Source organism: Syngnathoides biaculeatus, chromosome 15 (genome assembly GCF_019802595.1).
Source record: "Syngnathoides biaculeatus isolate LvHL_M chromosome 15, ASM1980259v1, whole genome shotgun sequence".
Taxonomy (NCBI): domain Eukaryota; kingdom Metazoa; phylum Chordata; class Actinopteri; order Syngnathiformes; family Syngnathidae; genus Syngnathoides; species Syngnathoides biaculeatus.
In genome coordinates, this window is record NC_084654.1 from 17,886,589 (window position 1) to 17,898,363 (window position 11,775).

At 43.6% G+C, this 11,775-nt stretch overlaps 1 pseudogene; it reads left to right on the plus strand.

Moving 5' to 3' along the window:
* Positions 1 to 4,454: 4,454 nt before the first annotated feature.
* On the plus strand, positions 4,455 to 4,573 carry LOC133513844 (5S ribosomal RNA; annotated as a pseudogene).
* Positions 4,574 to 11,775: the final 7,202 nt, after the last annotated feature.

The following is an 11,775-nucleotide window of genomic DNA, read 5'->3' on the forward strand; positions in this document are numbered from 1 at the left end:
CTTCCTGGCATGCCGGGCGGCATGTCGCACATGTGATAATTACGTGTCAATTGTAATGTTTGGTTTTTGTCTTTCCCCGCAATGGTTGTCTGTGCGTTTTACTCACCTGTCAGTTTTCTTTGTTGTGCTTTTGTACCGTAAGTGTAGGTTGTGAGTCTTTCCTCCTTTTCACTGCAGGACACGTGGGTCGCTGCTCAATGCTGAGGAGAAGAAGGTCCAGGGAACAGAATTTGGGGGGCACCCCCCCCCCAGTACCGCCAATGCTTCTTCAATTGCAATTTAACTCAATTACGGGTATTATTGACACCTTATGTTTATTATTCAAACAAACACATCATTTTTCACCCCCTGATAGATAAAATACAATTTTAAAGAGCTACTGCAACACTTTTTATGTTCAAAACACTTAACTACTGATCATCAACTCGAGATTTTGGCTAAAATCCAATCAAACCTGCCTTGCTGGGAATAAATGTAACAAATTATATCGCGCCGGTGCAACCGATTCTGAAGGTGTGTGTGTGTGTGTGTGTGTGCGGATTTTAGCACCACCTGCAACATTTGCGCCGGCGAGCGTTGTCTGTTAGCGATTGCGCGAGACTAAAAGAAAACAGTAAGTGCTGAAACCTGAGCGACGGAGTTAAGGAGAAGCAAGTGGGACAAAAGACTGTTTAATTTGCTTTCTCTTTACCCCCCCAACCTTCATATTTTCAGCACCCTGCAATCAGGGCATCTTGTTAGCTTTGGATTCAGGTTAGACTTGTTGCAGGAGACAACTCCCTCTCCTCCTCCTCCTCCTCCTCCTCCTCCACCCTCCCGATGTCCTCCTCCCCTCATTTGTTCACACTTCTGTCAGCATTTCCTTTTTCCCCTTTTTAAACGGGTGACGCACGGCGTTTGTCTCCCTCCCGGGCCACGGCCTTTCGTCCTTCCTTGCTTCCTTCTTTCCTTCCATCCCTTTACTACCGACAGGTAAAATCTCTTTCAAGGCAATAGCAGGTGCATGGCCGCCGTACGTATGTGACCATTAGGGATTATTTACTAAAGTCAAAGCAAACAATTGACACCGTATTTGTATGCATTTTCCTTACTTCGGCGAGTGCAAGTTGAAGATTGAGTAGCGACCCGGGACAGATGGGACTGCGGAGGTTCCAATGTATGTCTCCAGATAAATTAGTTATGATCCTCATGCAAATACATACAATTATTTGCACATACATAGAATTAGCACGAGTAGACTTAGACAAAAGATGTAAATGTTGGCGTGAATGAAGCCTGTAAAAGGAGATTAGCAAAGGCTGCAGACGCACAAGGGAGGTGAGATGTCAATCTTCCTGTTCTGTGGTCTGCAGAGCAAACACGCCCTGCTGCAGCCCTTGAGCAGGGCACGCCGTGATTGTTCGGCAGGATTGCGGAGAAAAGGAGTGTGCGGTTCCTCTAATTCCCTGACGAGTCAGGACTTGTAGACTGAAACTGGGCACGAGACGGAGAAAGCAAAAAAAGGAGGGAGTGGAAGACTCAAGTAGGTTATGGGCAAGTATCACACGTGGATATGTCAAGTTGGGGTTTTTTCCAAGTGAAAGTTATTTGAAATTGTTTATAGAAATGAAAATCCCAATTGATTCAATGCAGTGTTTTTCTCAAGTGTTTGAGACCAATTTTGTGCATCGTGCAATGCTGACGCATTTTTCTTGCTACCAGGATAACCTTTTGACCTTATTGTTGCAAAACTTTTTTCAGAAAAATATTATTTTCTACTCTCAAAATCGCAACTTTTTCACAGCACACTAATATTTTGTTCTGAAAATAGTTGTCTTTTAGCATAAAAATACCTTTATTCCCATAACATTCCAACTACATACATTAAATTACACAAAAACAACTGGATATTCTTGTAATAACATATTTTAATTTTACAAAATATCAACTTAACGGTTAAAGCTTGATTGTAAAAAAAATGCAAATTTATTCTTGTAAATGTAATATATATTTCTTGCAATATTACATCATATCTCATAAAAATTATTTTTGGGGGGTAATTTTAGAATCAAATGATTATTGTCGTAACTCGAACTTTTTTCTTAATCATTGTTTCCTCAGCATTTTATCCATTCCTTTTCACATTATTTTCTGTTGGTCCCTATGACACGCTGTGGCGACCCCTAACGGGACAAGCCCAAAGGAAAAGAAGAAGATTTGGCATATTCATTATTTTGCTTGTATTAGATTGGCAGTGAGTAAAGTCATTTTGAGCAAGGGTTTTTTAACTAGTTGTTGGTAGGTTAGCGTCTTACTCAACGAAGATTTGAGCTGTTTTAAACAGCAGAAAGTGAAAATGGATGGAACACAAAGTAAATGATGGGAAAGGAAAGCATGCAGGGAGAAAGAGAAAAAAAACAGGAGGGTGGACGACGTGCACAGGACGGACATGCCTGCAAAAGCGACGAGACGTCGTGGTGGTCTGAACATGTTCCCGGCTTTTTATTTGAGATGACGAAACGGCGGCCTTGGAAAGTTCTCCACCTCCACTATCCCACGGGAATATCCGAGGAAGAGGGATGGAGAGAGGATCGCGGACGAGGAAAACATGGAGGGAGGGGTGAACGTCGAGCGGCGCGGTAGGGGAGGGGATTTGGGCTGGAGAAAAAGAAGACGCAGAGACGGGGAGATGTTTATCGTGAAGAATCACTGGCTGCCTCATTGACGTGGGATGATAGGTCTAAGCTGCGCTCACGCCTGGTTGAGTGTCGTTTTCCCAGAAACGTATCCTCGAAGCTGCCCCCATGGTGCTTAGATCGCACTTGAAGCTTGACCCGCACTCTTACTTTCACCTTAGAAGAAGAGTTAAACCTCCATGTCTTTGTTGTTGTATAATGTCTTGGCTCTGGGATGAACGCAGGACTCTGGTGGGCCAACTTGGGATCTGGTGACTCAAGTTAGTCTTGGAAAAAAATGCACGTTGTACAGAAAAATGGTCAGAAGTCAACTTTTATATTGACTATATTGACTCTTTAGGGCCACCGTACATGTGCCCAAAGGATAACCTCAGTACAATACAGGGAGTCTTCGGTCTACGGCTGCGATCCGTTCCTCCGTTCTTACAGTAGTGACTTAACTCGAATTTCGACTTAAGTCGGATTCCACCATTAAAGTCAGAATTTACATCAAAATACTTTGTATAAAAAAATAAATACATTGAAATAAACAAGGTGATGTATTTAGCATTACTGCTGAGAGGTGGATGAGAAGAAGAAGTGGAACCTAGTCCTCAATCCTCTCCATCTCGACAAGTACCAAAGAACCTTGTTTTGCGATCATTGTATCCGACATGGGAACGGAACCCTTCACATGCGCTAAAATACGGGCTTTGTCTTTAATAAGTGTCACCACGGTCGACCGACTAAAGCATTGGTGGTCTTGGTTTATCTCCTTTCTCCAATATTTTCATGATCTTGAGGTTGGTTTCCATGGTCATGGATTTTCTTTTGGCTGCGGAAGCATAGCTAAAAGACACAGCTTTCTTCTTTGGGGTGATAATGTCAAAAAAGGAGGGCAAAAAAAATGCGAAGATACTCCCGGCGCACAAACACGGACGAGCATTAGCCAGACAAACGGGCGTTGTAAAGTCGAAACGTCTTAGGTCGAGACCGTCTTAACCCCTCGGACAGGAGATGTGATCACAGTCAAACTTTTGTAATGTGGTGCCATGCCAAAATGTTGCCTTTTTGATCCTTAATGCTTAAATCGGACTACAGGATTTTATGTCCAATACTGTGTTGATTAGCTATCACAGCAAATTTCCTAGATCAGGGCTGCCATATTACTTCAGGAACCACAACATTTCTTGTATCGTGACATAATCCCCCTTAAAATAGTCTATCTTGTTTGATTTTTTTGGGGATATCTTCCATGTCCCGAGACATATCAACGACAACTCTCTGACGACAACCAATAGGATCGCGCAATGTGACCAGCGCATCACCGCCCATGGCATCGACATACTTGTACATCATTGTCGACATTGATCGGCTTGCACAAACCAATGTTTAGCGAAGGTTTTCGAGCATGATTTGACAGAACGCCAGCTTGTTTACAAGCGTTAATCCTAGCACTAGCTTACTAGGCTACATAACATTTCATTGCCTACTTGCGAGCTGTACCCCATTAAAAGTATGTGAACATACCTCAAGCAGTCCTCCTGAGCACTGGTGATGACCACCACGTTTTTCCCACCCGCCACAGTACATAGGCGCAGGCACATTGCTCTTGTTGTTGCCACGGTAATGAGCGTATACGTTCACATCGACCTATCACGTTTTCTGGTTCCGCCTCTTCGACAGTGTTCGATTGGACGAGGTAAAGCACAGTGATCGTAAAAGGCGGGAGGCAGTGATATCGGAATACACATCGTGGAGTGCTGCCGCTGATTGATTTGGCAGGAGTCCGACGTGGTGGCTTACGGCCACGCTACCCTGAGAACGCCCGATCTCGTCGGATCTCGGACGCTAAGCGGGTTTGGCCCTGGTTAGTACTTGGATGGGAGACCTCCTGGGAATACCAGGTGCTGTAAGCTTCTCTCCCCGGCTAAATGCAGAAGGGTTGCGTCAGGAAGGGCATCCGGTGTAAGACTGTGCCCAGCAAATATGCGTTCATCTAAGACAAGCTAACGGGACAAGCTGAAAGGCAAAGAAGAAGAAGAAGTCTGACGTAGTGCAATCAGGAAATGACCATGTTTGTCTTGTAGTCTGATCGACACATTTGGAGTGTAAGACCACTATCCGCTTCATCACCGTTAGTCTTAATACAATTCTTTGACAAACTTGCAAAAATGGTACACGAGCCACGGAACAATATTGTTCAAACGCTGCATTTTTGACCCAGATGCACCTGAATTATCTCCTTCCAAATGCGAGCTTGTCCCGCTCTGTTGCCATAGCACCTTGAGAAGAATTTGAGCTGCAATGTATCTGCTGCGAACCCTCATCGCCCGCACGTAGTTTTTACTGCCCGGAAGAAATTGTATCCAAAACGTTATCCTCAGTCCTTCTGCAGGCAACTGAGGGCTCGAGGAAATTGGAATATAACATCTCAGTCACTCAGGTTGCGAACCAGGACAAAAGATCAGAGCAGGAGAAAAAAATCTTTGGAGTTGTCTTCAAGGATTACTGTTCACTGTACTTCTGCAGCATCACTGCCAGCAGAACATCTTAAAAAAATCGTCTTCTTTTGTAGAGATTCTTGCTTTGTAAACAAATGATGGGATAGCGATTTCCAGGTCCTAAAGAGGTCAAGTTATGTGGTCGGGTGAGACCAAAATGCTATCCCAAAAACATCCAACATTAATAGCTCCAGCACTCCCTGCGACTCTCGTGAGGATAAGCGGCAAAAGAAAATGGATGGACGGATGGTTTTTGATTCCACTCGCCGTGTTTGGAGGAGGAAGAATGACGAACATGCTTGTGTATGCAAAGCAATAATACATTTTCATTTTTAAGTTAAAAAGTAAACTTTTTTTTTTTTGAGTATCTATAAAGAAAAGGTGGGGAAAATCGAAAAATTTTGAGGGGAATAGAAAACATGCATCATTTTCAAATTCAAAGAAAAAAACGTAATTAAAAACTCACTCTATGCAAAGTAAAACGGACCTAGAAAAGTGTACTTTATGTTAATGGGTGTGTAACTTAAAAATAATACAAATAATTCCGTCAACACGAATGTTTTTGCAGTTACTGTTATAACATGATTAAAACATAGTAATAAATACCACATGAGATTTGATGATGAAAGACAGAAAAGCCTCCCAACAAAGATGTAATCATCCATCCGTCTGTCCGTCCATCCATCCATTTTCTTAGGCGCTTATCCTCACGAGGGCCATGGGAGTGCTGGAGCCTATCCCAGCTGTCAACGGGCAGGAGGCGGGGTACACCCTGAACTGGTCGCCGGCCAATAGCAGGGCACATAGAAACAATTCACACGCACAGTCACACCCATGGGAAATTTTGAGTCTCCAATTAATGCATATTTTGTGGGTGTGGTCAGGATTTGAACCCCGGTCCTCAGAACTCTGAGTCAGACACTCAAACCAGTCGTCCACCATGTCACCTAAGACGTAATATCCAGAGTGTCCAATTAATGTTGCTTGTTTTTGGAGGTCTGGGAGGAAACTGATCCATGGTGCCGCCTATTTTGTATATTTTTTGGGGGACAAACAAAACAAAACCACACTGAAAAAAAAAAAATGGTCACGTGCTTTTCACCTGAGAGCAAAAAATGTCATTTATACAGCATATTTTAAAATGTAATAATTATTTTTAGCCCACTGTCTGAGGAGGAAAATGTCCACTCTTTTTGTGCGTTTCATTATTATCATTATAATGAATTTTTAATGAGTAGCTACGTCCACGCATGAAAAGCGCGGATTTGTTTGTAATGCATCAAATGGCGCCGCTAAGATAGAAGCACGTGAGGAACGACACGCACACACACACACACACACACAGTCAGTCACGCCAACAACAATCCACGCAGCGGACACTCGCAAACAAAGAGATAGAAATAAGCGATATTCGTCAGCCGCCCACATCATCCGCTAAACATAGCGCCGCTGCCGCTGATATATTTATCCATTCACAAGGCGGAAAAATATGCGCTTTTGTAACCGTAAAAGACGCTCATGCCAAACGGCAAAACAGCGGCGTGCGTGCGGTTTTGCGTGATTGTAAAATATGCAGAAGCTTTTTTTTTTCCCTCTTCTTTCTGAGCTTCAAGGAAGCTGGCCGCAGTTCCGCCCAAACAGTTAAGAGGTGAGCGGCGGTGGGGAGGGGGCGATGAAGGAGCCCTTCTGCATATCTGGTTTCAGTCGCATCGGCCCTGCAGGCCATGAGCTCATTTCGCAGTCAAAAAAAACAAAACAAACAAAAACAAAAACACATCTGCTGGAGCTACCGAGCTTTTGGAAATGCGCATAATTATCTTCCATCCATCCGTCCATCTCTTTGTCCTCCTAGAACGAGTGTCGTTAACTGACGAATATGCTCAATTACATTGCTGTTGTCCACGAGTAGACTTTTCGGGTATCTAGTCGTTCCTCGACTCTACGAGGGACCCCAGTTCGATGCAGTCGGGTCGCTACGTGGTGTTCACTTCTTCAAAAATGAGGCCGAGTGCTCGCTTCGAGCTGCTCGATGGCACTCCCAGTTGAAGTTTTTGGCGGAAAATTCAATTGTACGCATTGTATTTAACCAAACTGCATAAGCTTGTTCTACGGAAGCTCGCTTGCTTCATGCTAACGCACAATTTCAAACACAATACGGGGATAAGGAAACTCGCAATGAGGTCACTGTAATAGATTTATACTTTAAGCAACTCATATTTTAACACAAATGGAAGCAACATGTTTAGACGGGGTATATAACAAAACTCAGGCATATATTCTTTATCCTCAGTAAAAGCAAATAAGACTAATATTATTACATCTTAGGCGGCACAGTGGATCACCTTGTATAGCGTTGGCCTCACAGTTCTGAGGACACTGGTTCGATCCCGGCCCCTCCTGTGTGCAGTTTGCATGTTCTCCCCGTGCCTGCATAGGGTTTTCTCCGGGCACTCCGGTTTCCTCCCACATCCCAAAAACACGCAACATTAATTAGACACTCTCAATTGCCCGTAGGTGTGATTGTGAGTGCGGCTGTTTGTCTCCGTGTGCCCTGCGGTTGGCTGGCAACCAGTTCAGGGTGTACCCCGCCTCCTGCCCGTTGACAGCTGGGATAGTCTCCAGCACTCCCCGTGACGGTCGTGGGGATAAGCGGCAAGGAAAATGGATGGATGGGTGATAATAACGAAACAGAAAATAGTGGACATTTTCCTTTACAGCCAGTGGGCTAAAATTAATCATTACTTTTTAAAATATGCTCCATACAAGACGGTGTATAATAAAAAAAATTATATACTATAATATATATATATATATATTTTTTTTTTTTTTTTTACACATTCGAAATGTACTTTTGTAAATCGCCTTGCTAAGGTGAGTGTTTTCCTCAACAATATTAGTGAAATATATTTGAACGATTTGGGGTAATTCCCTCACAAAGCCGCATGCGGGTGCTTTGTCAACAATTGGCCTCGGGCAGCGCTCGGAGGAGCACGTTGCGCAACGCCAGCAATCATTCCGCCACCCCCCCACAGCAGGTTTCCCCTGCCGGAGGCGGGTCGTGACCCGACCGGTGGTCCACGCTGATATGGAATTCAGCCACTTAAAACTTTGAAGTGCCAGTAAAGGCCCTAAAGAGTGTCAGTGAACCAGGGATGGGAAACCTCTCAGGCTCATAACTATATTTGGAAACTAAATATTTGTAATTACACATTAGGTACATTTGTGGGTTTAATGTTTGGAGTTTTTTTTTTTTAATACACTTCCTTTGAAGTTTCAGTATGGTCTGAGCAATGCTTTTGTTTTGTTGTCCAAAGGTAGTAGAATAAAAAAAAATAAAAACCTTTGAAAAAAGACAATGCCACTTTGGTTTGACGCCACCACTTTCTGGTCATTTTGCACATTTTTGGGGGTCTTTCAAAGCTTCATAGGCATTTTGAAAATCCCACTCCCTGAAGCCCCTCTCACATAAAAACATGAAATTTGTTAGGGATGTCTTGCAAGAGAGGGCCCACAAAAAAAGGTTGGATAATCTGTGATCTCAAAGAAACAGGAAGTCTGCTAATTGGATTTCAAGCAGCCATTTTAGCTTCAATTGAGATTTAGCGGTCCTTCAAAAGTGAACTCTTGATGGAAATTTCGTGCAGTTGATATCAAACGTGACTCGCGTGGACAGGACATATTGCCAATATTTAATTGTGCAGTAATTACATTGTCATAACTCATACACATGCAACTTGGTAGGCATTTCTATCATGAGGGGACTTGTGGAAAAAAAAAGTCTCAAGGAGTCATGCTAATTTGCTTTGAAATGTCCAGACATTTGCCCCAGATATGGATTTCTTCCATTTTTACATCATCTCGCCGAGATCAGAGCACATTTGTTTTCACAGATGCGTGGCTTACCACATACGGTACAGAGAAGGTACACCCCCCCCCATGCCCCTCCTCTAATTAGCATAATGATTTATCACTGTGGGGCATTGGAGAGTTTCTGGGAGTGGTTCCTGCCGGCTAGGGGCGGGTGGTCCTCAGGACCGTTGGAGCCTTTCTGCTGCCCGACCCGACAAAAAGTGACAGCAGCGTAGATGGGCTGACGGGGTTCGAGTACCTTGCAAGGGTCAAGCTATTACAAGAGCGCCCATTTTGCTGGACTTCAGCGTTTATTATTTGTTTATTATGCAATATTAGGCTTTTAGTATGTTGACCGTGACGCTAGTAATTTTTGCTTATTTATCTGCTTTATTCACGTAGCGCTTTCACAAGAGCCACAGCCGTAATTAACCATTTGCACAAACACACACACGTAGGCACCAGCGGGATATATGCGTGTGTGTGTGTGTGTGTGTATGTATATATATATATATATATATATATTAAAGATGGGAAAAAAAGTATTTTAAAAAATCAGCTCGTATGTCAATTTTCAAGGACCACATTTCATTTTTAAAATATATGATCGGGGGAGGTCATTAGTAAATGAGGTATGGTATAAAAAAAAAAAAGTTCAATGAGTTTGTAAACATTGTACATACAAAAATATATATATTTTTTTATTTACTCTATTAAATAATGACCAAATTAATTAATTAGATAAATATATGCAAAATGAAAAAAATCACATTTAAATGAACCAATTTTGGGGGGTCAAGCATTTGGATTATTGATTATTGATATATAGATTATTAGTATTTACACACAAAATGTATGAACTAGAAAAGTAATGGATTTTTCAGGCGCTGTTTGTGCTATACTTGGTAACACAAAAAATGGTTACAATTTATGATAAATGTCAATGTGAGGCGGCACAGTGGGTCAGCTGGTAAAGCGTTGGCCTCACAGTTCTGAGGACCAGGGTTCAAATCCCGGCCCCACCTGTGTGGAGTTTGCATGTTCTCCCCGTGCCTGTGGGGGTTTCCTCCGGGCACTCCGGTTTCCTCCCACACCCCAAAAACATGCAACATTAACTGGACACTCTAAATTGCCCCTAGGTGTGATTGTCAGTGCGAATGGCTGTTTGTCTCTATGTGCCCTGCGATTGGCTGGCGACCAGTTCATGGTGTACCCCACCTCCTGCCCAAGCTCCAGCACTCCCCGCAGCCCTCGTGAGGATAAGCGGCAAAAGAAAAGGGACGGATGGATGTCAATGGGAAATTTTGATACAGATTTTCACAAGAATCAATCATGGAAGTTGAGAAATGATTTACCCCAGAGGGCACATAAAATCATGTGGCGGGCCGGATATGACCCCCCGGGCCTTGCGTTTGACACCAGTTATGGAACCACTCGGCGGGCCCGGCCAAAGAACAGACCCTATGTGCCTTACTTTACCCAACACTGACATATTCCATACTCCATATTCCACATTATTCTACGAAAACAAGCGCTGATAAGATGGAAGCGAAGGTTTGACTTTCCTTCCGAATGATTGCTTGACACTTTGGAAAAGCGAAAGGAAGAGCAGGAAGCGGTGGGAAAGAAAGTGTGTGTGGGGGGGGGCAAGGAGAGAGGTGCTGAGAGAAGCCCTTCTCAGCGGCGGCGGCGCGTAAGGGCCATCGTGACAACTGTAAGCTTGTGCGCTGCCACGCTTGGCTGCGTCCACACACACGCGCGGTATTTATCATAAAGCTATGCGTCAGGGATGCATGGTCGTGAGGTTCTCACAGCACATGAGACGTCCAAACAAATGGTAGTACGGATATCTATGCGTCCATCTTACACAACAGTCAATCGGAAATGAAAGTGAAACAGAAACGACGGGGAGGAATTTGGCCTTAATTGACAAAATCTGTACAATTTCTCATGGGAGACAACGCGAATGGGTTTCGGGTTCCAACTGCCGCTGCAATAAAGCTTTTACGTACTGTACGTGACACGCTGTGGCGACCCCTAACGGGACAAGCCGAAAGCAAAAGAAGAAGAAGACGGCCAATTTGGACACCCATACTTGGATGCGCATTGTGCAAAATGTTTAATCGGGAACGGGAGAAAGCGCGAGTGTCATGCATGTAATGCAAGTGTAATTGACCTCATGACTGGGATATCTGCTGCAAATAATTCTCAGTGCAATCAGCATTTCCCAAAGTTGCTTCTCGGCGTAGAAAAGCGTATTTACATATCAGGTTGCGTTTTTTTGCAGTTGCGGAAGAAAACCGAGGGAGGGGAAAGTCGTCGACGCCGCGAACGAGTCGGCCGCAGAGAAACCCATCGCCTCTCATGCTCGGACGGCGTGCGCAATAAATATTAGAAATGCGTCGTTTCTGCATCGGTGGTGTGACGATATTGGAAAGAGGAATGAAAGGTGTGCCTGGCGAGGGGAAGGAGGAGTTTTCCTTCTTTTACAACCTGATTCTGTGTCTACATGTGTGTGTGTGTGCGTGTGTGGGCGGATGTCATAAAGTTATGCCTGGTTGGCATGAAGACCTCACAACGTTTGTGCGTGATTTAATACAACGGTCCAAGTTTCATCATGCTGGTTGTCCGAGACGACGGTGTAATTAATATACCGTATTACATTTTCTGCGTGCAATTTTGAAAACAATTACACACAGAACATTGAAATATATGATTGTTAATATATGTTATTTATATTTATTTTTTTCTCTGCATATGTACTCAGG